Raw genomic sequence first — 26,740 nt, 5'->3', positions numbered from 1 at the left:
AGATTGTTTGCTGGATTCTCCTGCAGACCAGACCAGACCAGCTGCTCACCTTATTATTATTATTATTATATAGCATAATGACACTTCTGTAGTGTAACATATATATATATTTTTATAATTTGTTTTATAGCCTTGACCTTATTCAAACTCCTCCAATCTCTGATATTTGACTTAACGATATTAATTAAAATGTATAATTGGCTTAGGCAATTAAAACATTAATAATTAGTTTGAGAATGAATAATAATCATGCTAAATGAGTACGTCAGGATTTTCCGGAAAATAATGAACAAATTGCAAACACTGTGATTTCAAATAATGAGAGTTTTATTAATAAAGAGAGGATATTTAATTAACATAGCTTAGCCTTATAATCTCACGGTATCACCGCAGGGAAACCCGATTTTGACCTTAAGGTGGGCTAGGCGCTACTGTCTTGTGAATAAATTGTTTCTAACTAAGGTTAATTAATGATAAATTATAAAGAGGTATTACTTAGACATTAGCTCCTGGAAAAGGTGTTAAATACGCTAGCTTACTCGTTCGCCGTTTCACCGAGCCGTCGCGTCCTGCTGTTTAATCTCCGTGTTCTGGGGAGTTTCTCGTCGTTTCCACGTGGTGAGAGACAGGCCCACTTATGGAGGAGATCTCTTTCCGGTTGAGTTGGAAGCTCTCGGCTTCCAGTCAGAGCTGCGTCGATCGAGGTTTCCCTTCTTTTAGAGTTTCACAGGCGTGGCTGGTTTCCACCGGAGTGGAGCGGCTTTCTCCGAGTATTAGCTCGTCTCGTTGTTCAGTTTTCCAGGAGTAATGTCTTCAGGAATCAGCTTATAACGTTAATATATCTGCTATCGACTAATCAAAAGGTTGATATCTTATTCTGGCCACAAATAAGTTTCACCTGCTTTGATCACTCATGAGATCACACTTCGATGGGTAATAAAACATAAACAAGATTAAAAAAAAAGAAGATATTCAAACACTCGACACGTTATTAAAAAGGAAGAAAGCGTCTCTTTGTTGTTTCAAGGTTTCTCGATTTTCTCGCGGTTGCTGTCGTCTTCGTTCAGTTCTGTTACTTCTGTGTCGAGTTGTCGTTCTGATCTAGTCTCTTCTGTTTCTTCGAACTCTCGTGATCTTCTTCTTCTTAACTGCTGACTCAACTCTTCTCTTTTGAGCTGCTCTGTGTTTTCAAAGCTAGCGTGGTCACGCCCTAACGGGAGGTGTCCTTTTCCTGATTGGGCACAAATTCAGCCTCACGTGACTCTCACGAGGGGGAGAGAGTAGAAGGGGTTTTGAATCATTGATTCACACAGAAAGAATATGAATTTCGCGTATCGAAATTCTTATACCTGTTATCAACATATAACAATGAGTACACTGGACTATTAATATCAAACGTTTACATAAGGTTTCATCTTTACGTCCCATTTTATGATGATACGCTGGAAAAGAATTACTAATCCGTTTTCATTCATTTCAGGCATTCATCTGAGGGTACAGAAAGTGACATTAATACATTTGTTTATACGCAAATAATCAGAGTTTGACTATTTTCGTTATTGTTTAGACGACCCCGAGCGAGGCGTGGTTTCACCAGTGTCCATTTGGGGTCGCTGTTGGTCCACGTTGTTGATGGGTGATTCGCGGGGGTTCAACCGAGGTCACTTTTGGTTTAAACATTTGCTGGCCCTGTTTAGTGGGCTCGAGATAAGGAGAGACATTTAGGTGCCATTGTCATAAAAACGGGCCGTAAAAGCCCTCTTCTTTGTTCCTGTTAGTTAAAAGAGAGAAGGGGGTGTTGGGGCCATGTGTCACTTGAAAGTGTTCTTCTCCAGTCTTTGATGTTTTAGATTGGGTGTGTGTGTGGGGGGCTGTTATGTCGCAGACGAAAAGTCTTCTTCAAAAAAAATGGAAAAGTTTTAATTCAAAACTTTTCAATTTTTTATTTCGATCTGGTTGTCTGGTATTTGGTCCATACTCCACTACACTTAATTGATGATCATTTAAAATTCAATCTATAGTTTGATCAGAGGAGGATGGGTCCCCTTTGTGAGTCTTGGTTCCTCCCAAGGCTTCTTCCTCCAGCCTCGAGGGAGTTTTTCCTTGCCACTGTCGCCTTCGGCTTGCTTGCATTGGGCTTTGATTTAAATGTTCTGTTTTGAAACTGTGAAGCTGCTTTGTGACAACATCAGTTGTAAAAGGCGCTATACAAATAAATTTGATTTGATTTGATTTAGAATGGACAGTGGATGTAGAAACAAAGAGGTGGTTATAGTATTGCTGATCAATGCACAATTACTGAGTGATGTTACATAATAATCTGCTAAAAACAACAGGAGTATCCTTTTGATTGGGGTTCTGACACGCAGCCAGAGTGATAAACTTGTCAGACTAATGGATTCAAACTTGTGCTGTGGTCAGATGAGTCCAGGTTTCCATTATTTTTACAAGCAAAAATTGCAATTGCCAACACTTATCACTGTATGTGTATGTATCTGTGCGAACTGCATCTGTCACTTGCATATATGTCAACCCTCCTATGATAAGGTGCCAGTCCTTCGCAGGGCAACACACACTTACACATTCACTCACACCTATGGAAACGTTTGAGTAGCCAATCCATCTACCAATGTGTGTTTTTGGACCGTGGGAAGAAATCGGAGCACCCAGATGAATCTCACGCAGACAACACACAAAACTCCTCACAGATGGTCACACAGAGCAGGCTCAAATCCACAACCCCAGCGACCCCAGCTAGCAAAATTGTATCGGCCCACACTCAGGCTGAATCACGCACGCCGGAACAAAAACACTTGGCCCGATGCCGGCATACGGAGTTGGCATTGTCTCTGCCGTGATGTACGGCCATAGAGTGGGCCGATAGTTCTGGCCAGAGTCTGGGAAACTCTCGGCCCAGACTCAGCCGAGTGTTGTGACTGAGGCGTGGCTTTAATGACTCGGCCCTAGTCCGGCTGAGGTATATTTAATCATAAGGCCTCATAAGGCACAGTATTAAGGAATGTTCACTGTTTATATGTTCAGCCATATGCTCTGTGTCTGTGTTCCACAGAGAGAAATATTGCAGCGGAACTGGGCCAGATACAGGGTGCCGCATTCACACCGAGACGGCAGCCAGAATTGGGCCAGACGCAGCGTGCCCCATTCACGACGAGAAGCCTCTCGCTGCAGCCTGTAGGAAGGCGGAGTTGGACATCCAACCCCACCCACATCCAACCCCGCCATCTCTCCACGTCAGAAGCCACGCCCGTGCCCAGTGACTTTTCTGTGTCCCAAATGGTGCTCTAGTCACTATATAGTACACTATTTTAAGGTAGTGTCCGAAATCGTTCCCTACCCTCGCGAATTCGAACACAGCTCACGCTCACGCCCAAACAAATCTCAAACAGAATTTTTTTACGGAAAAAGTAACAGCGCACGTTATGTCAGTGAGTAAAAAACATTTAGTTTGTTGTCAGTGTTTTTGCTAGATACACGAACACGTTATAAATACATTATTTCAGCATGTACTAGTAGGGTCGTAGATAAATACACGAATATTCAACTACGGCACGCGTGTTGTATGTCGTTGATTTAGCCAAATAAGTAACAGAGTTACTTAATTATTCATTCATTCATGCATTATCTGTAATGGGTCCAGAGCCTACCTGGAATCATTGGGCGCAAGGTGGGAATACACCCTGGAGGGGGCGCCAGTCCTTCACAGGGCAACACAGACACACACACACATACACTCACACCTACGGACACTTTTGAGTCGCCAGTCCACCTACCAACGTGTGTTTTTTGGACTGTGGGAGGAAACCCACAACCTCTAGGCCCCTGGAGCTGTGTGACTGCGAAACTACCTGCTGCGCCACCGTGCCGCCCATTACTTAATTACACACAGAAAAAACTTGCTTATAATATTGCCGCCGTGTAAGTAACAAGACTTTTGACTTAAAGAAAAGCTTACAAATGTAGTTACTATGAACATGCATATCACAGATAAATTGTAATCTCCTTTTATGTTTTAGTGTTTTATTTTTTTCAGCATCCAGCCCACGTTCAGGCCACTTTTAACCCTTCAATGTTTAATGTTCTCAGCTGTATCTATGGTATGTTTCAGTATGCACTATACATGGCCCTTGGTTGGCCTTTTGACTTCAGTCAGGTGATTACTTCAAATTATGACTTTTTTGAGGATACGTTTCCAGTAAGGCTTTAAACTGCATTCTAAACTTTGTCATTTGTCTGTTAGAGTGACATCCCACAGCTTCGTAGGTGGTTGTGCTGGTTGCTTTTAGGGAGCATATCAACTGCAAGGTATATGCACATCTGTTACTCAAACAAAAATATTTACACATACATGCAGCTTTCTCTTCAGACACATTGTACTGTGATGTTTTGCATTTGGGAGAGACCACTTGTTAAAGTCATTGTATAGAGTTATTTAAATTGTTTTTGTTTGATATTGCAAACAACGTAATGTTTGTAAATGTAGCTAACCTAATTTTCAATTAGCTTACATAATTTAAATTCCAACTGTATTTTAGAATAATGAGCTCTAATGTACAAGGAAAGGCCAGTATGCACAAGAAGGGAAAGACTGAGGAGCTTTCAAGGTATGATGGTTTATTTGAATTTATAAGAGCACATGTCAGTGTGTAACTAGTCTGACTTAAAAGCAGTTATTTATAGCATCTGATAAGCTCAAATTAGATGACATGGTCCATTGTTAAATAGTATTTATATTAATTTCAGTCTGGATTTCAAATTATTTTTTTCTGTTAACAGTAAAGGAGATAGAATATTTACCATCTCCATTGACCAGGTATTTATGTGTCTGTTCTTGAAGCTGAACTGGGCATTTCAACTTTCATTTTGCTTAATGTGCAATAGACTTCACAAATGAGAAAACTGTGGTTTGTTTTAAAAACATTAATTGGAATGTAGCTTCTGTGGTAAATTTATATTTAGCTTTTTTGTTTCACTAAATTTAAATAAACTGTAAAACAATATCTGCACTCTTCTATAATGTCTTTAACAGATGCCCCTTACGGTCCTGGAGCAGATTCTATTAGAGATTGTCCTGGAAGAGGGTGACCAAGCTTTTTTAAAGCTCTCACTGGTGTGTCGCCTCTTCCAGGACACTGTTGGAAGATAGTCATTCTGGGCCCAAGCACATTTTCAGTGGCTTGACAGTAAGTATAAAGTGCATTATTGTATTTCAGTAAACTTTATTTTAAGATGTTTGTATTCCTTATAAGAATAGGTGGTAATCTGTTTATTAATTCTCAAATTCGACACATGCAGCTGTTGTGACTTGGAAACTCTACAGCACAGAATACAAACAACAGTTTCGCACAATGTATCGACTGGAGTGCTGCCTGTACTGTAGAGAGACATATAAAGACTGCTTACCAGGTGTACTGCGTATGAATTTTGAGAATTGTTTCTTTGGCCAGTGGTTGCAAAAAATTGACAAATGTTTTATGATCAGAAGATTTTGTTGGAATTTTGCAGTCAAAAGCGGTGTTGCTGGTTTGATAATAATAATAATAATAATAATAATAATAATAATATAATAAATACATTTTAATTATACAGCATTTTTCAAGGACTCAATGCATTGTGCATGCATTACGATACAGAGTACAAAGAACATCAAAAGACAGACAAGATAATGAAGTAAAATAAGAGAACATATTAAAAGTATGCTTCTGTTTATTATTTGTTGTCCACAGGCTGCTTTGGGCATGGGAGACATGGGAAACTTGTGGGGTATTACAGTGAGGACATGCATCCTGGGTTCTGCAGCCCATTCTGCCAACAAGTTTATGAAGATTTGGGTGTGTGAGTGAGCCAAAGGCTTGAAAATAAAAAAAATAAAACTACTGTGCCAGTTTTTCCTTGTCTTTAATACAGACTGCACACCCATGACTTAACCACATTTTAGAGTTCTACATGCCAATAAAGATATTCAATTTGACTATATTTCAAACAACTGTTGTGAATGGAGTGCTGAGTTGTGTAATGTGTTTCTCTTTCTTCTTATTGAAACCAATCCTGCACAACTGGACATCTGAACATGTATTATATATTTTATTGCAGCATTTTCTTCACTTGGACATTTGGAATATTGTCATTAGCATCATTATCTCTTTAGTCTTTACTTTTATTTCACGACCTGCCTAATTACCCTTAGATATCTCAAACCAGGCGGCATGGTGGCACAGCAGGTAGTGTCGCAGTCACACAGCCCCAGGAACCTGGAGGTTGTGGGTTCGATTCCCGCTCCGGGTGACTGTCTGTGAGGAGTTGGTGTGTTCTCCCCGTGTCCGCGTGGGTTTCCTCCGTGTGCTCCGGTTTCCTCCCACAGTCCAAAAACACATGTTGGTAGGCGGATTGGCGACTCAAAAGTATCCGTGTGTGTGTGTGTGTTGCCCAGTGAAGGACTGGCGCCCCCTCCAGGGTGTATTCCCGCCTTGCACCCAATGATTCCAGGTAGGCTCTGGACCCACCGCGACCCTGAATTGGATAAGCGGTTACAGATAATGAATGAATGAATATCTCTAACCACTCACAGGTAGTAATTATTAGTCATTATGAAATAAGTGGTACCTCTAATATTTGTGAATACTTATTTGTCTGAACCTCAAAACACAGACGTTTAAATACATATGAAAATTGTATAAGCTTCTAATAAATTGTATGCAGACAAAATGGCATTATCTATGGAAATCTGTATGTTCTTAAAATTAGATGTTCATGACCAGGCAGGGATGCTTAATTTTTCAAGGCACTGTACACTTAATAGCACTGGATTTTATTATTGTTTTGCAGTCAGCTGTGCACTACATACACTACATAACAATCCATCATGTCATAGTTGGCATAACATTACCACTCGTTGTGGCTGAGAATAACCAGTAAGAATAACAAAATTAACGATTTTTGGGACAAGATATTAACTGAATGGAGAACAATATTTTAATGAATCCTGAACGATATCCTCCGTTCACCCTATCATTCATAATAATAGTCTGCCAAGCATTGACAACAATGACAAAAGTTAAATCAAATCAGGTATGAATCAGGTAATCTTTTTAACAGATAACCTCAGCGGAAAAACAAAAAAGCACCTGAAATAATAATGAATAAATATGCATTATATAAATAAGTTATATGCGTATTTAATGTGCTACTCAGTGTCCCTAAACATGTCTACGTTCAAGTGCCACAGTGCTTCTTGAACATGTCAGTATTAGAAGGCGTGGCTGGATATGGGCGGAGTTGGATGTGGGAGGAGTTGGATGTCCAACTCTATGGAACGCCGTTGGTCTCTGAACGTGATGGATTCTCCGTGTTAACACGTAGCGTATAATTTCGTGTTAACACGCTAAGGTATTTACGTGTTAAGAACGTGCTAACACGTTAAGTTTGTGTATTTCGTGAATCATGATGCTTTACTGCCACCTATTGGTGTATGGCGTTATTGCTGAAACAACATAAAGCCTTAACTTACCAAATAACGGAAAAAATTCCACTGTTTAATGTTCTGAACAATGTTTTTTATGAGATTTTGTATAAAAATCAGAAAATCACCAAAAAAATTGGTGCCTGTCGGGGTGGCAATCCCCGCACTCGGTGGTGGACACCCCGGGTGAGGGGGGCTGTCAAGCTGAAGAAAGAGTCCTATCGAGCATGGTTGGCTCAGGGGACTCCGGAGGCAGCCGACAGGTACCGAGGAGCCAAGCGGCTCGCAGCCTCGGCGGTCGCTAAGGCAAAAACTCGGGTGTGGGAGGAGTTCGGTGAGAACATGGAAAACGACTTTCGGTCGGCTCCGAGAAGTTTCTGGCAAACTGTCAGGCGACTCAGGAGGGCAAAGCAGTTTTCCACCAACACTGTATATAGTGGGGGTGGGGAACTGTTGACCTCGACTGGGGACGTCACCAGACGGTGGAAGGAATACTTCGAGGATCTTCTCAATCCCACCAGCACGTCTTCCGCAGAGGAAGCAGAGCTTGGGGACCCCGGGAGGGGGGCTCGTCTATCACTGGGGCTGAAGTGGCCAAGGTGGTAGGGGCGGTAGGGCCCCGGGGGTGGATGAGGTTCACCCCGGGTTCCTCAAGGCTCTGGATGTTGTGGGGCTGTCCTGGTTGACACGTCTTTGCAGCATCGCGTGGACATCGGGGGCAGTGCCTCTGGACTGGCAGACTGGGGTGGTGGTTCCCCTTTTTAAAAAGGGGTATCGGAGGGTGTGTTCCAACTATAGGGGGATCACACTCCTCAGCCTCCCCGGTAAGGTCTATGCGGGGGTACTGGAGAAGAGAGTCCGACCGATAGTTGAACCTCGGATCCAGGAGGAACAATGCGGATTCCGCCCCGGTCGTGGAACACAGGACCAGCTCTATTACCCTCGCTAGGATCCTGGAGGGTGCATGGGAGTTGCTCAACCAGTCTACATGTGTTTTGTGGATCTGGAGAAGGCATTCGACCGTGTCCCTCGGGGTATTCTGTGGGGGGTGCTCAGGGAGTATGGGGTACTGGGCTCTTTGTTACGAGCTATCCAGTCCCTGTACAAACAGAGCAGGAGTCTGGTTCGTATGGCTGGCAGTAAGTCCGACTGGTTTCCAGTCGGAGTTGGACTCCGTCAGGGCTGCCCGTTGTCACCGGTTCTGTTCACAATTTTTATGGACAGAATTTCTCGGCGTAGCCAAGTGGCGGAGGGTGTCCGGTTTGGTGGTCTCAGGATCCCATGTCTGCTTTTTGCAGATGATGTGGTCTTGTTGGCTTCATCGAGCCGGGACCTCCAGCTCTTGCTGGACCAGTTTGCAGCCGAATGTGAAGCGGTAGGGATGAGGATCAGTACCTCCAAGTCCGAGTCCATGGTACTCAGTCGGAAAATGGTGGAGTGCTCTCTCCAGGTTGGAAGTGAGATCCTGCCTCAAGTGGAGGAGTTTAAATACCTCTGGGTCTTGTTCACGAGTGAGGGAAAGATGGAGCGTGAGATTGACAGGCGGATCGGTGCAGCGTCAGCAGTAATGCAGGCTCTGTACTGGTCCGTTGTGGTGAAGAAAGAGCTGAGCAGAAAAGCAAAGCTCTCGATTTACCGGTCAATCTACGTCCCAACCCTCACCTATGGTCACGAGCTTTGGGTAGTGACCGAAAGAACGAGATCGCGGGTACAAGCGGCTGAAATGAGTTTGTCTCATTGAGTTTGTCAATGAGAGGATGTCTGGACTCTCCCTTAGAGACAGGGTTAGGAGCTCGGACATCCGGGAGAGACTCGGTGTGGAGCCGCTGCTCCTCCACGTCGAGAGGAGCCAGTTGAGGTGGTTCGGATGCCTCCTGGACGCCTTCCTGGAGAGGTGTTCCGGGCATGTCCAACGGGGAGGAGGCCCCGGGGCAGACCAAGACGTTTATTTACAATAACTATTACATATTTTTTGGCATTGCTTATTTTGGTGTGCTGTCTCCGTCGCTCTTAATCCACTGTTTCTTAACTTCATTTTTTCGTCCATATTATATATAACTTATTGTTTACTCTTTCTCTTCATGGCGCATGCCGAGGAACGAGCCCTTTCTGAGCGGCGCGGAGCTTGAGCAGCTGGGTCGCCGGATTCAACGTCTCCTGGGAAAGCAGACGGAGCTCCAGCGGGAGAAGACGTGACTCGAGGCAGCCTGCGACGCCAGCGTGGGCGTGGGAAGCCGAGGCCGTCCCCCCCTCAACCGCAACCAGTCTTCACTACTGCCAACCGGTTTGCTCAACTCTTGACCTTCACCTGCACCTGTTCCAGCACCGAAGACTAAACAGGGCGGTGTTCTTATTATTGAAGATTCAATAGTTAGATATTTAAAAGTGCCGGGCACATAGAGTAACGCAGCTGTGTCTTGTTTCCCAGCCGCACGTGTCCTGGACGTTGCCAGGCGACTTCCCTCAGCGCTTCGGCAGCATGAGGACTTCGGCACCGTCGTTCTCCACGTGGGGACGAACGACATCTCCGTCCGCTTCTGGATACCGCTCGGAAGAAGACGGACGCTAGGATCATCGTCACTGGCCCCCTGCCCACCTACCGTCAAGGATGTGAGGCGTTACCACGGTAAAGTTGCTAAAACAGCTAATAGCTAAAAAAAACAGACCTTTTTTGACATCGCAACAAAGTGCATTCGTTTCTAGACTCTGTCTACGGCAATGCACACCATCGTCTTTCAGCCTAATTTGCTTAAATACGATTAAATACGTACTTTCATGTCGCCGCTAACAACAGAAGACAATCTTCAATAGCTTCGTTTTCACTGTGTTTATAAACATCAGATTGGCCGTGTTAGATACTTGGAGTGATGGGGAAGAATTCACACCAAATGTGTTTTCATACTGACCTCTCATTAACAGTTAAATTCAGAATTTAGGTCTCTCTCTCTCTCTCTCTCTCTCTCTCTCTCTCTCTCTCTCTCTCTCTCTCTCACTCACTCAGTCTGTCTCTCACTCTGTCTGTCTGTTTGATCTGATTCACCCAGGAGGGGTCAGGTAGTGAGGACTGTGGACATAGTGAAGAATACCAGAGACTGTGAGAAGTAGAGAAGCAGAAAGCTTTATTTAAAGAGAATAAAGAGCATGTTAAATTTCTAACTGTGTAATTCTGTTTTTGGAATCTGTTCTTTTAAATGTTAAGCCTTTATTTTTAATATAAAGTGTACATTGTGTTTGATATCATGCACATGATTTATTTTATCAATAAAATGATTGATTGATGGAAAATTCTTTATTGAATTTTTTAATAACTTTTCAACCAAGTTACATATGAATTTAAATACAGCTGTGCATTGTAGACATTAATCACACTAATCATGCACACCCTTTAGTTTTTCTGTAAAATTAAATTCTTGGTTTTTATTGAATTTTTTAAAATTGAATTTTCACAATTATTTAAACAAATTTTACCCACAGTCATTAGACCATTGCTCACAATAATAAACTCATCCCTCAACACTGGATATGTACCAAAACCTCTTAAACTAGCAGTCATCAAACCAATTATTAAAAAACCCAATCTTGACCCTATTGAGCCCGCAAACTACAGGCCAATATCAAACTTCCCTTTTATTGCTACGATTCTAGAAAAAGTCGTGTCACATTAGTTGTGCTCTTACCTACAAAACAATGACATCTTGACATTTTTCTGTCTGGATTTAGACCAAATCACAGCACAGAAACAGCTCTAACAAGAGTAACTAATGACTTACTCCTTTCACTTGATAAGGGCTATATCTCTATTCTGGTGCTGCTTGACCTTAGTGCAGCGTTTGATACCATAAATCATGTGTTGCTTCTTGATAGGCTGGAAAATCTGGTAGGAATAAAAAGATCTGCCCTCTCTTGGTTCAGATCCTATTTTTTGACCATTATCAATTCATTCATTCATTATCTGTAACCGCTTTTTCCAGTTCAGGGTTGCAATGGGTCCAGAGCCTACCTGGCCTGCCTGGAATTGGGCGCAAGGTGGGAATACACCCTGGAGGGGGCGCCAGTCCTTCACAGTGCAACACATACACTCACACGTACGGACACTTTTGAGTCACAAATCCACCTACCAACATGTGTTTTTGGACCGTGGGAGAACACCAGAGCACCCGGTGGAAACCCACGCGGACACGGGGAGAACACACCAAACTCTTCACAGACAGTCTCCCGGAGGAAACCCACACAGACACAGGGAGAACACACCAAACACCTCACAGACAGTCACCTGGAGCGGGACTCAATCTCACAACCTCCAGGTCCCTGGAGCTGTGTGACTGCGACACTACCTGCTGCGCCACCGTGCCGCCCTCGTTATCAGTTTGTTTATCTGAATAATGAATCCTCTAGTCATACTTTAGTTAAATATGGTGTTCCACAAGGGTCAGTGCTTGGCCCTGTATTATTCACAATCTACTACATGCTTCCACTGGGTAGACTAATCCTAGGCATGTTATTCAATTTTACTGTTTGACACACAACTTAATTCCACTGTATGACACACAACTGTATATATCAGCCAAACCTAATGATGTTGCTTGTCTATGTAAAATAACAGAATGTCTAACTGAAATTAAAGCCTAGATGATGCAACATTTTCTCATGTTAAATTCTGATAAAACTGAGGTCTTGTTACTAGGTACAGATACTCAGAAGCTTTCACTCAGAAATGCTGCTATTAATCTTTATAATTCAACAGTAAAACACAGTACTATCATTAAAAACTTAGGGGTAGCCTTTGATTCGACTCTCACATTTGATATCCAATACAGTCAAAACCGCTTACTTCCACCTACGCAATATTGCCAAAATTCTGCATATTTTATCCTTAAAAGATGCAGAGAAACATGTGGAAACATGAACTGTGGGGATACAGTCATGTGAAAATTAGAACACTCCATGAAAGCCTTTGTCATTTTAAAGATATTTAAAAATATGTACATTTGACTTTCATTTGAACAGCACTAAGAAATAGAGCTTATACAAATAAAACTGAAGAAATTACTTATAAATATAGGTTGTACATTGTAATTGGCATTGGCAGAGAGGATTTGGCAAATTTTTCATGGATGCAACCCACATCCTCAGCTCTACTGGTCGTCCCACAAATGCATGTTTCTTACAAATGTGGCACCATTGAAAAGGGAAATTAACAGGCTTTTCAACGGTATAAGATTTATTGCCAAGAAGCATTGTTACAACAAATAAATAATCTACAAACACAAATTTCTGTATAAATATTTATAATAATATTAGAAATAACCAGACATTATTAATATACACACCCACATTCAGTGTTTAAAAAACACAACTTTATGAATTAAACTCTGCACTTTGGGATATTATATTTGTACTACACCTTCTGTAATATCAATTTCAGATTCTTGATAATCTGACAATTAAAAAATAAAAATGCCATAGGACATTTACTCCAAAGTTCATGTTTCTACATATTCATCATGTCACTTGCTATATTCACAGGGCCATGACAAAAATTCCACAGTAAAATTTTTTTATCTTCAGGATATCAATAGTCTGTTATATTGTGTCTTTAGTGAGCCTTTCAGATTTTTGAGACACTTTGAAAATAAAGAGATATATCAGCAGAAGGAAGCTAAACGTAGTTTTTCCACGGTATGGAAGTTGTGTTCGTATTTCACCATCTAGCGGCGACAGAATGCAACTAGTGCACCATTTAAGATGAAAGAGAAAATCCAAATGAATCGATTGCTTTGTACCCCGGATGTGTACTCTGAATTTTTTCACTCGTATTTTGGCATCTGAACTTAAAAATATATTGTTTACATTTTTTTAAGCTTGAATTTTTTTTATCTGAACTTATTAACCTTGAATAATAACAGTGAAAACGTGTTCTTGAAAATTCACGAGTTCAATACAAGGGCAATTATATTCAGATGCATAATCGTGAAGAAAAATATTCTGAGGTGGAAATCTGAAGACTTAAATTCAAAGAAACAAAATTCAGACGCATAATTTCAGTGCAAAAAAAAGCAGTGCTACAAATTCAAAGGTTGTAATATTTCAAAGTCTAATGAGACAGATTTGCTTCCATACAATGCACTCCTGGCAGGGAGCTCATGCAAAGTGTTACACAAGCTTAAGTTAGTTCAAAATGCAGCAGCCAGGGTGCTCACTAGAGACAGAAAATTCAACCGTATAACCCCAGTTCTCTCGTCCCTACACTGGCTACCCGTAAAATTTCGCATTGACTATAAAATACTCCTCTTAGCTTATACATCTTTAAATGGTTTAGGCCCGCAGTATCTTACTGAACTCCTCAAACCTTATCGCCCGTCACGTACACTTCGTTCACAGGATGCCCGTTTACGCTTAGTTCCTCGCATTAAGTAAAACACTGCAGGAGAAAGAGCATTTTCTCACAAAGCTCCTTGACTCTGGAATAGCCTCCGGTTACTGTCCGGGGCTCAGTATATAGATTATAATATATAGATTAAATATATAGATTAAAAACCTACCTTTTCAAATAAGCTTTTGGTTAATCACTCACTTTTAGGTTATTCCTTCTCTATTGGTTTTAGAGCTGGTTTTCATATTATCATTACTTTGTATTAACCCTGTCATACTACCATAGCTACAGCTTTTTTAGTTAGCTTTCTGGTAACCACCAACACGCTGTCTGTTACTGGGTTCTGTAGCCTGACCCGTGGAAATTTTTTTTTGCAGGACAATTTTGCCCGTTCTTTACCATGAACCTACTAACCTCTGTATTTTAATTTGTTCCCTTTGTCTGGTTGTCTCTCTCATGCTTTGAGATGTCCTGCTGCTCTCCAGGTGTTGCCCTGATCCAGGCCCTATGTCCTGTACAAGATCCTGGCCTTGTCTCATCTACACTATCATGCTTGGCCATGCTGTTTTATCTCAAATGAACTCTGCACCTACTTTTAACTCACACAGAATCACTGAACACCTCCTCCTTCCTCAGACTCATTTATCACTAATATTCTACATTCACATTACTATAACTCATTCATCTGTCATCAGTTCACTTTTACTTCTGTTCTGTTCTCTGTTGTGTCTCCGGTGTCGACCCGAGGAGGATGGGTTCCCCGTATGAGTCTTGGTTCCTTCTGAAGTTTCTTCCTCGTGTTCTGAGGGAGTTTTCCTTGCCGCTGTTGCCCCTGGCTTGCTCATAGGAGGCTTGGACTCGGATCTCTGTAAAGCTGCTTTGTGATGACTTTTAGGTGTGAAAAGCGCTATATATATAAAATTTGATTGATTGAATTTGATTGATTAACAAATCTATATTTTAGATTAATTGCATTTTACAGATTATTTTGACATTTTAATATAGTGTTATATTAAGTATATAAATAACAATTATGTAGTTGTTCTGTTACATTCACTTCATATTTCAGTTGTAGAGTTTTGTGACTCACAGGTCCTGATCCTGGAACAATCACCAGTAAATAATCTGGTCTGGATCTAGAATACTGATGATATCACTCCAGACTTTGTACAATTTTCACAGGATCCTCATACTTGCAGGAAAGCGTAACCGTTTCATCTTCTACAGTGTACACCTGGGTGATGTTCCCCAGTGGTGCTATTGACAGTGAAAAAGATTTTCCTGTAAACAAGCAACAAAAACATATTACAAACATAATTTTCCGTTACAACCGAACAAAAATAATTCATACTGAGTTTAATTAATTGTTCACTGACAAACACATTGACATAGATTAACAAATAATCCATCCAACACACTATTTCAAAGAAATTGGTTGAGCTACACTTACTCAGTAAAACAACTAACACACATGTCAGTGAGCACAGAAACATAATTGTGTCTCCAGGGTTCAGATAATATGGAGAGACTTGGATTCTACTTTTCAAGTTAGTAAAGGCTGCTCCTACACTGATAATAAGGAGAGAATTGGATTCTACTTTTCAAGTCTGTAAAGGCTCCTCCTATACTGATGTAGTATATTTTGAACATATTTGTGCAAAGTAATAGCTCACCTCAATCCAAAAAAAAACAATACATTCTGCCCTCCTGTTATGGGTCTTATATGGTCCTTGGAAATAGTACTCCCTCCCTGTCTCTAGGGAGAACTCTCATGTAGTGCTAGTGCTGAGAAGGTCCTTCCTGTGAGTCTTGTTTTTTCAAACTTCTCTCAGCTCTTCTGCTCATCCCACAAATGCATGTTCCAAATGTGGCACCATTTAAAAGGGAAATTAACAGGCTTTCCAAAGGTATAAGATGTATTGCCAAGAAACATTGTTATCAAAGAAAACAAAAATAAAAACAAAACACAAATTTCCTTACTTTTTGTGCTATTTTTATTACATGTCAAGTCTGAAACCAATCATTAGTCAATAAAATTTTTAGTTACCAAAAAAAAAAAAAACTTATTCAATTTCTTGACCAGCTAATCCACTTTTTTTTTTTTTTTTTTTTTTTTTTTGGGACTGTGGGAGGAAATCAGTGGAAACCCATGTGGACATGGGGAGAACACACCAAACTTCTCAAAGTCACCTGGAGCGGGGCCTGGGACCTGGAGCTGCGACACCACACCACCTATGGGTCTATGGGGCAGTGGGCTGGCCTCGGCTGGCCCGGACGCTCAGCTTCTGCATGATGATTGGATGATCTGTCTAAGGCTGAATCCCTTTTTGATTGACAGCGAAATGAGCGAATCAGCGATCCTTTGGTGTAAAGATCCGTGGGAGCACAGGCAGACACACTTCACATGGGCCAAGGCCGTTTAAGCAGCCTAGCTCTGCTGGCCATTGAGAGGACACTAGCCAAGTCCCTGGAAAAGACGCCTTGTTGGTACAACAGGGTCAAAGATCATTTACTTAAAAAGGAACGGAGGGTTGAATTTACGTATAAATAAACCGACACAGTTTATGATGTAGGCCGAAACTGAGCTTCCCCTCTTTGAAAGACCAGCATCCGCCACTGATATATATTATTTATATATTTATATATAATATATATATATATTTTTTAATCCAGTCGACAGAAAACTATGTACAGTCTGTCTCAAACAAGGAGCCAGCAAAGTTCTAGCACCCGTTGAGGCAATATGATGTGCATCGTTGCTTACCCCCAGATTCTCTATGGAAAAGCAGCCCCTTTTCAACTTTTTTTTTTTAATATTATATTCTGCTAAATTATAATGAGGCAGCATTACACATAGGAATGACAACCTTGCCTGGACTGAGTTTAATTTTACTTTTTTTAACATTCTTCTGTTAAAATATAAAGCAGGTTCAGGACTCAAACAGCATCTCTATCTTTGTGTCTAGACAGACTCTTACTTGTTTAGTGTACCTTCTGGTAAATAATGTTTTATTCCCAGATCTCTCTCAGCAGTGACACTGATATGACAGTGTGAGATCTGGTGGGTGGAGTTAGTGTGTGTGTGGCACTGGTATATATGAATCAGACACAGCAGGGCTGCTGGAGATTTTAAGGCAGAATGTCCACTAACTGTCCATTTTTCTAAACACACCTGCTTTGTTGGTCAACTTTGTAGATGAAAACTTTGCAGATACAGTAATTCATCAGTTTCTATAAATTTTGTTGTTTCTGTACATTTTATGCAGTGCTGGTCACATGACACTGTTGGCTGAATATATTTGATTAGTGGACTCTCCTCTGTCTAGCAGTGACACTTAGAGGGTTTAAAACCTCGCAGAACACAGCTGAGCCTGAGCCACATCCAGCGATGCAATCACAACACACACTATAACACAACACCACCACCACATTAGTGTCTCTGCATCTATGAGAATGATCCGCCGCTGAAAAAATAGCTGCTCTTTGGTGGTCCTGATGTGATCCTGAACATTAAAGTACAGTAAACAGACAAGGATGGGCTAGCAAGTTATCCAGAGTAAATGATTAAAATGAAGCTTAATTTATTCTTTTACTGGATTTGTCCAGTATCTTTGATTAAAGTAAATAATATACTGTAAAGTAGTTAAAGAGTTATAGCAGTATTTGTACAGTGTATCCATATTTCCTGTCACTGTGCTGCATGGCACAGTAGTAGATTGCAGAGTCTGATACTGCAGCAGATGAGATCACCAAATCCACTTTTTTCTGTTCTTTTGTATGTTTGATTGATATTCCAGGAACTGGAGGTTTAGCTTCAGTAACAGCACCATAATAGTCCAGTATAAGGAACTGTGGACTTGAACCTGAAAACTGTCGATACCAGTGAAGACCGTCAGCAGTCCCACTGTAGTTACAGGAAAGTGCTTTGGCCATCAGTTGTCTTACTGGAATTCTGTGAAGCTGCTTTGTGACAACATCAGTTGTGAAAAGCGCTATATAAATAAATTTGATTTGATGATTTGATTTGAATAGCAAAAACTAATCCTCTCTTTGGAGTGATGGCATCTTCAGCTCTGTAACCTAAAAAAAAAAAAAACGTAGTACTGAATAATTAGCCCCCTCCAGGGTGTATTCCCGCCTTGCGCCCAATGATTCCAGGTAGGCTCTGGACCCACTCTGGGTGACTCTCTGTGAGGAGTTCCGTGTGTTCTCCCTGTGTCTGAGTGGGTTTCCTCTGGCTGGCAGGGGGGATTAGTGAATCAAGTGTTCAAAGGTGTGAGTAATTGTGAGTGTGTGTCGCCCTGTGAAGGACTGGTACCCTCTCCAGGGTGTGTTCCTGCCTTTGCACCCAGTGATTCTGGGTAGGCTCCTGACCCACCATGCCCCTTCCATGGATAAGCAGTTACAGACAATGAATGAATAAATGGCTATTTCAAATCAAACACGTTAAAATCTAGTCAGTGAATTACCTTAAATATTGTACAAAGCTATAAATTCGTTTTAGAGATGTTTCTATATAATTCAGTAATTAGTGAGAACTTTACCTTGAAGAGCTGAGAGCAGCAGTACAGTGAAAATGATCATAGTGGTAGAACACTGACTGGGTGAAGAACAGTGAGTTTCAGCTCTTCGGTTTATCAGTATGACAGTGTGCCTATCATCTCCACTCTGCACACATTCAGCTCCTCCTTTTGACTGAAGTGCTCAACCTTACAACCACCTGATCATAAGGCTTAAATTTGTAGACACATGTTAACCTAGTATTTCTTTTGAATTTCATTTGCTGCATTAACAAATCTATTAGTCTAGGAAGGCTTTACACTGTGAAACGTTGCTGTAAATGTTGGATTCCTTTCAACCACATAAACATAAGTGAGGCCAGGTACTGATGCTGAATGATTAGTTTTGAATCACAAATGCCAATCCACTCAATTTCAAATGTATATAATGGTGTGAAATATATTAAAATAAAGTAGAATTTAATGTCTACATAGGCATATGTTATTAAGTGGGTGCAGTACATGAAATGACCCATTGTTCTTAAATTTTTGCCTATATAGGGGTTTTGTCTCTGTGTGAATGGGATGTTGGTTAAGCTTTCCTGGAGGTAGCAAGACAGGATGTCCTTACAAGTTTTCTCTTTTTACCAGGACAGCAAATGAAGTAAACAAAAGCCATAGTATTCACCATATGTTGACACTGACCAACCTATATAAGCTGAACCTGCGAGTTAACATGTCAGAAGACATTGGCTAACTTCTCAGCAAGCTGTCCTTTGGGGCTTGTTAAGATGCTGTTCTTTTCATTTTAATAAACCTGATTATTTTTGCAATGAAAAATGGAGTTGGCGCTGAAGTCTTTTTCAGCACACAACAGGTGCTCTATCACTTCAGAGATATTTCAACTGTTCCTCATCCCATTGCTTCAAAGTTTTATATTTCTCCATGTTTAGAATCTTGCTTGGTACATTATAGATTAATTTTTTGCTCTATTATCATTGTTTATTCTATGTAGAATATAAAAAAATGTGTGCAGTTTAACATCTGCATTTGCAATGGATCCACTTAAAAATACTTAAAAAATATTTGTATTGGTTTAAACCAAACCTTGCAAAACATAATAATCTAATTCACAATCTAACTAATCCAGCAATTGTGAAATTGTGGTACTCTTCTTCCTACTGTATGTTTTTTTTTCCCTTTATGAATAGATTATCATTAACAGACTAACAAGTGCAAAGAAAAACTAGACGAGCCTGTCACAGGTTATTCTGGCATCAAAAACATGAAATGCCCAAAATACATACCCTTGTCACTGGAAGGTCTGGAGAAGCTTTGGTGCTTCATATCAAAGTCTTTGTTTACAATAATAACAAATAATGACAAACTATAAAAAATAGTTTATCTTGTCAGTTGCTGACAGTGTGTGTATGATCATGGAAAGCCTGTTATTTTCGTATATGTTCGTACAAAGCTACAAAACTGAAGCACCATGTTGAGATGACATTAAAGCAACTCATTTACCAGAAAGCAACAAGATAACATTTAAGTTTTTTTTATACATTTCTAAAACCAGACACTTTAACATTTTAGCAACCAAGTAATCTATTTTTTAATAAAGGAACAGGGCACTGGGAAATAGATATTTATGTACTGACTTTAATTTCTGTAAGGCTCTGACGGATAAAAGAGTGCTGTAAATAATTCTCAGCCTCGTTTATTTTGAGCAACACCCCACTCTGGTGTTCTGGCTTTAATAATCCGGAGATTTTGCCCATTTTCATGTAGAGTTAAACATGAAGCTATGCAGATGTAATTTAACTGTCAAAGTCAGTATCTGTGAGATGAGTCCGTGTATATGTTCCCAGTTGTTGATTCATAGGAACATGTCAGAGCAACATTTGTTTCTATTCTAAAAAGTCTGGCATCTTTCTGTATTGTCCAGATTGTATAAGAATATATAAATTAACTTGTTAGTGTCTGGGTATTTTCTGAATTTCCATGACCAAATTTTAATGATCATTACTTTCTAAATACTAGGAATAAGTGAAAATATTTGAGGTTATTATTTTTTTGTAAAAGAACACTTTAAAGTAGAAAAAAATTGCTTTTTGGCCCTAAGAAAGTTTACATATGCTTCCAATTGGCTCCTGAATGGCAAAAAATGTTTTTTTTATTTGTATTAATATTATTATTGTTTTTTTTTTGTTTTGTTTTATTTTGTTTTGTTTTTTTACACATTATATATGGCTTTAGAATTATCATCTGAAATCTAGAGATGTGGACTGATATGCAGAACTTTACAAAAAATTTAAAAAAAAGGTTTTGAGAGAATTTATTTATTTGATATTTATTCAAGTCTAAATAGAGGATCGCATGTGCTGTCTCAAATTGTTCTTTTGCGCATCGAAAAAAAAGTTGGTTAAAAAATACTGTTTGTTTTATGAATTACTACAAATATGCTTTGCATGGTTTATGTTTGGGCCATGAAAAGCCATATTGGGCAAGATTAGGTTCTAATAAGCAATAATGGGCTTACTAGTTGTGTAACTATTTGTCCTTTTTGAAAAATTGGAGTAATAAATATCCAAAGTGTCAAACAGTGCTCTATGACCTTGAATAAGGCATTAAATGAACGGTTAAAAGGTATCGCATGATTCACCTTATAATACAGAAGATTAAAAATGTATATACCTATTTAAAAAATAAAACAAAATAAGGATTGCACATGGTTTGCTTGAGGCAGAATGTTAATGTCTCTAATAACTAGAATAGATTGTGTACCTACATCAATATACTCAATGTATTAACGCTCAAATATCTATGATGCTTTATCAACCTAAGAAGGGTTAAACATTTGATATCTGGGGCACTTGAGACGGTCTCGTGTACTTCCCAGACTCAGTAGCCAATCAGAGAACGGCTACCTCTCAAGTGGGCATAACTGTGCTACTTAGAAAACAGTAGTATGGCCGAAAGGGCATGAGTCACTTCCGAGAAACAGAGTCACTTAGCACTAGAACTACCAAACCGCTGCCATTTGGCAGTTATACCTTTACATCCCAAAGAACTGCCATTTGGCAGGTGTGAATAGCTCTTCTTGCCTCCAGTGTTATGTAAATGAGGCCATGAGTCAACCCATGAATCACAGGGGTTGACATGGTTGAGGATCATGTCCAAAGTCTGCTGTGTACTGTAAACCTTTGCCATCTTTGCTTCTCAGTCAACAGAGTAAGTGAAATATGTGTGGTGACGTGGCTTTTTATCCACATGGAGGTGAATACACACATAATCGTTATCATCATCGTTCACGCTATCACCCATCACACCCATCCCTGTTCACTGTTACCTGGTACGGGCATATTTCAATCTAATGGCTGCAACAACAACATTTTTAAAATAAATATACAAACCAGATTCCAAGTTGGGAATTAAAGTTGGGACATTAAACAAATTGTGAATAAAAACTGAATGCAATGATGTGGAGGTGCCAATATCTAATATTATATTCAGAATAGATCACAAATCACAGATCAAAAGTTTAAACTGAGAGAATGTATCATTTTAAGGGAAAAATATGTTGTTTCAAAATTTCATGGCGTCAACAAATCCCCAAAAAGTTGGGACAAGGCCATTTTTACCACTGTGTGGCATCCCCCCTTCTTCTTACAACACTCAACAGACGTCTGGGGACAGAGGAGACCAGTTTCTCAAGTTTAGAAATAGGAATGCTCTCCCATTCATGTCTAATACAGGCCTCTAACTGTTCAGTCGTCTTGGGCCTTCTTTGTTGCACCTTCCTCTTTATGATGTGCAACAAATGGGATTTGTTGACACTGTGAAATTTTGAATCAACATATTTTTCTTTTAAAATGTTACATTTACTCAGATTAAATTTTTGATCTCTCATCTATGTTCTGTTACGAATAAAATATTGACATTTGCCATCTTCACATCATTGCATTCAGTTTTTATTCACAATTTGTTTAGTGTCCCAACTTTTTTGGAATCCGGTTTGTAGAACCCATCTCAGTTACCTCCATTGTGTATATTTGTAATATTGTACTATAGTGAGAAATGTTTATTCTATTTTATTTCACTCAGCATGTAGCCAGATAGGCTATTTACTTTGGTGCAGTTTATTATATAAAGTTTATGCACTTTATTAACAAGTTTTCCTATGTCTGCAGTCATCTTTCTCTTTATTCTAAAACTGACACAAAGACATTATTTGAACTATAATTCCAAAACATCTCAAGTCTGCCTCCTTTGTACTAATTTTGGATTGTTTTGTCACTGATGATTGGTGAATGAAAAAATCCTGGTAATTCTAGTGTTAGAGAGTTGAGTTGCTGAACGGAGTCGACATATATAGGGTCAACGGAAGAAAAGAACTCTGAGAACAAGGACCAATCTTAGACCTGGACATGGGATGCTCTGGTATTTTAGCTTTGGGTAATCATCAGATATTTAAACCTTTAGAAAAAACTCCGTCAGCACCAGCCTCAATTTACTAATGTTAGTTTGTTGGTTTCTTTTATTGCCCAACTTTACGAACTTCTAGACACCACATCTGAACTTGAAAAAAAGAAGCTTTTCTTTCGACACCCCCTCCTTCTCTTTCGGGGAACTCCCAACCAGGACTGCAACAGCTATCCCAAAGGGACTCCCAACTGACGTCTCCGCTCTAAGGACACCAGCAGCGGCCTGCTCATCACTTCCAACGGTAGAACAGAACAGAGCCAGAGCCTGGACCCCTGCTGCAACCGAGACGGAATTGCTGTGCTCCTCGGTTGGTTGAACTGCATCCAATAAGCTTTAAAAATATCATTTTCAGAGCTGATGTCCAATTAAGTCCCTTGGTAAACTTACATTTTAATCATTAGCTAAATTTCATTTAGCGTAGACCATATTAATCACACCAGCCATATAGCCTAGCCACTGATCATAAGAAGGGTTTCATCTGCATTGATCCCCGTTTGTGAGGTTATAATAATTGTGCTATGTCTATTAAATGATTATTGTCTCTTTCCAATAAAGTGTTCTTGATTTGAAGTAATACTGTGTATAGAGCCTGACCTTGAGGTCTGAAAATCCTGAAAACCCACATTCTAGCGTGAATAGTATCCAAATGATAAATTATTAATACTGTTATTATCTAAAATTAATAGTAATAATAATTTATAATTAATAAACACAATTAAGCAGAAATAATTCAAATACTGTTACCACGCTACATATAAATTTATTGGTGCCCAAAGCAAGACAGTGTTATAAAAATTATTTTTATGACTCTATACACTTTAAATTTAAAACAATCTTGATGTACCGTATTGCATATAACTCCTTTTCTCTATATCTGTGTCGCTTTTTGTTGCTTTTTGAAGTGCGCAGCTCTGCTGCATTTTGCATATATAAACTAGGCCTCAGCAAATTCCCATTGTGCGAGTCACACAGTGGTAAAATTTGAATTTTCAGAGAACTGGGTTGCTACCAGGGCTAAACGAATCTCACACTAGGCGATAGGACATTTCTGACGAACCGCGAATCTCTGGTTTAGTCTGAGAACAAAGCCATGGGAAGACCGTGAGCTATAGTGAAAGCCGTGATACGACGGCTTGTGTTTGTTGAAATTGCGCAAAGTGCTTGTGAATCAGGTTGGTGTTCACTCTTGAGTCTGTTTTCTAAGACTTATTTCAGGCCTACAAAGCAGCCGACCCCTTTAAGGGGGCGGCGCTAAACCGAAGGGGGAAATTCAAAACACCCCCAAAACAGAGGAAGCTTAGCCCCCTCTCGTGGTTAAAGTGCGTGATTACAGGGAAACTCATACTTCATAACTAGTGCAAATTGAAGTGTGTACTTTCTTGTGGTCAAGTGTGGTGTTACACTTGACATCTTGATTCTCCGTACATACCCTAGGTCAGGGGTCGGCAACCTTTACCCCTCAAAGAGCCATTTGGACCCGTTTCACACATTAAAGAAAACACTGGGAGCCACAAAATCCTATTGAAATTTTACATGAAGTAACACTGCATATAACAGGTTTTTTTTTTTTTTTTTTTTTTTTTTGCCTTTGTGCTATGTATAAACAAACTATACTGTGTTACATTTATGAAATTAATGAATGAATACAGAAAAATGAAATAATATTTCTGCATGCAACAAAACATTTTTAACTCCGAAAAAAGCCGTTGGGTTGACGATTAAGTAAAATACTCAACGTCTATTTGAGTCCTTGTAGTAATGGGGGAAAAAACGCCGAACTTAAATTATCCACTGGCAGCAAACAAAAATGCTGTCCTCTCTCTGCGTACCGTCATCCTTTTACTGGCGCCGTGCAGTCAGCAGTTCAAGAAATCGCACACTGGCGGGTGTCGCACGTTGGAAATTGTGACGTGTATTAAGATATATATTAAAATATTTTAGATGTTACAAGATCGCCATAATCTTCATAGAATTACATTTTGAAAATGAATGAACTAAAATAAAATACATTTGAATTAAATACGCAGTAATTATTTTCAAAAGCTGAGCCGCATCAGAGGGATCAAAGAGCCGCATGCGGCTCTGGAGCCGTGGGGTGCCAACCCCTGCCCTAGGTGGTTTGTGGCTGTTTGCTGAGACCGTCTGTCAGCCCTCTGGTGTTTAAAATTTGTCATTACAACGGAAATCCCTTCAGTGTATCTTAGTGTTTGAAATCTGCGTTTACATTTTTAAATTTCCTGTCAGCGCCCTCCAGTGTTAAACTAGATTTTAGGAAACCCTCCTTGAAGGCCTGATTGGTCCTCAGGGATTGAGGATTGGAGCATATGTTTCTCCTGATTGGATGTTTTTCTGTAGACAAGAATCTTCCTTGGTAGTGATATCACATACAATTTATGACACTTGACAAGACAAAGGCTTAAAGAATATCCCTGTTGAATGAGTATCCAAGAATTCTGAATCATGCTTTTGCAATATAAAAGATTATATGTTAACACAAAGTAATATCATTCAGACAAAACCATGTTTTACATAATTATTAACCAAATAACATACGGAGTATGTGATGACCTTGGTTCCTACATAAGTTCATATAAAAAGGTGATTTTAAACACATGTAAATTAATCCCATCCATTTTGATTGTGAAACTGGAATTAATTTCACACAGTCATATCCCATATGCATCTTCAAACTGTTTTAAACCAATGGGAATTAAGGTTTAATTCCATGGTTTGGAAAGTTCTTGATTAAGCAGTTTTCAAAGAGCATAAGATAATCTTTGGAGTGTCTCGGCCATCACCTTGAGTCATAAACAGCCTGGAGAGGCCTGTGTTGTCAGTTTTTATGAACCTCTGATACAGGCCTTCAGGCACCAATTTGGGGCCAGTGCTTGCTAGAATGATTATCTCAAATTCCAATTTGGGCTTGGTGAATGATGTTTTGTTAATTTCCTGTCACTTATAGGATACATGTAAATAAGTCTTAGTATGTTATGAAATTCTGTAGAATTAGCATATATGTTACAATGAGAAGAAATAGTTTCATTTCAATTTGCCTTTAATGATTAATTATACAAGAGTTATGTAAAAGATGCACTTTAAAATAAGTGGACAGTTCCTGTGAAGTTGGAATGTAAGTAATGTGTAATTACAGGAAGATATAATAAATATGATTAGGTTATCATGTTACAACAGTTATTCCTCAGCATTTATGTAAAAATTACATTTTAAAATAGGTGGACAGTTCCTGTGTAGTTATTTAGGTACTGTTTAACAACTGAGTGGTAATATAGACATTGCTTGTGGTAACAATAATGCAACACATTTAAATAATTTCATTGTGAAATAATGCACTTCTGCTGTACTATCTCATTATAGAATAGTTTAAAGCTGAAACTGGTTACAATGTTTCAACAATAACATAAATATTAGCTAAATGTTAGAAACTATTGCAAATTCAGTTTAATGTCTTTATGTAAGTTAATACATACCTGCCAGAGACTTCTGGCTTCTGGATCAAAAAACCTTGTTCCAATCTGATTACTAATGTAATTACACATGTTATTGCATGTTTGTAATTATATGAGAGAGAATGTGCTGTTACAACTATGAAGATCCACTTGTGTAATTACAAAACACAAAACTGAAGTTGATACACATGTAATTACGTAAGCTTTACTGTAATCTGTAATCCATCTGTAGCAGGTACTAATTCATCAATAGTTACATTGTTGTTGCATACATTGTTCATGTGTAACTACACAATTAAAAGTGGGACCAATTTTTTTAAACACGTCTTCATAGTGTCACGTCTTCACCAGTGCCTGGTGCTGTAATGAGAATGATTAGCATTGTGCTTTCATTTGTTGTGGAAAAACAAGGTTTAGATACTGAAATTATTAGATTTTT

The 26,740-nt window shown here is 39.5% G+C and overlaps 1 long non-coding RNA gene across 1 annotated transcript; it reads left to right on the top strand.

Moving 5' to 3' along the window:
* Positions 1 to 1,926: 1,926 nt before the first annotated feature.
* LOC136707818 (uncharacterized) lies at positions 1,927 to 5,860 on the top strand. Its single transcript, XR_010804252.1, has 5 exons — positions 1,927 to 4,323; positions 4,554 to 4,622; positions 4,795 to 4,831; positions 5,048 to 5,201; positions 5,745 to 5,860. It is a non-coding gene; the product is annotated as an uncharacterized lncRNA (long non-coding RNA).
* The last annotated feature ends 20,880 nt before the right edge of the window (positions 5,861 to 26,740 follow it).

The sequence above is a fragment of the Hoplias malabaricus genome, chromosome 9 (assembly GCF_029633855.1).
Source record: "Hoplias malabaricus isolate fHopMal1 chromosome 9, fHopMal1.hap1, whole genome shotgun sequence".
Classification (NCBI taxonomy): Eukaryota; Metazoa; Chordata; class Actinopteri; order Characiformes; family Erythrinidae; genus Hoplias; species Hoplias malabaricus.
The sequence above is the reverse complement of the archived record's forward strand: the minus strand, read 5'-3'. Positions and strand labels throughout refer to the sequence as shown.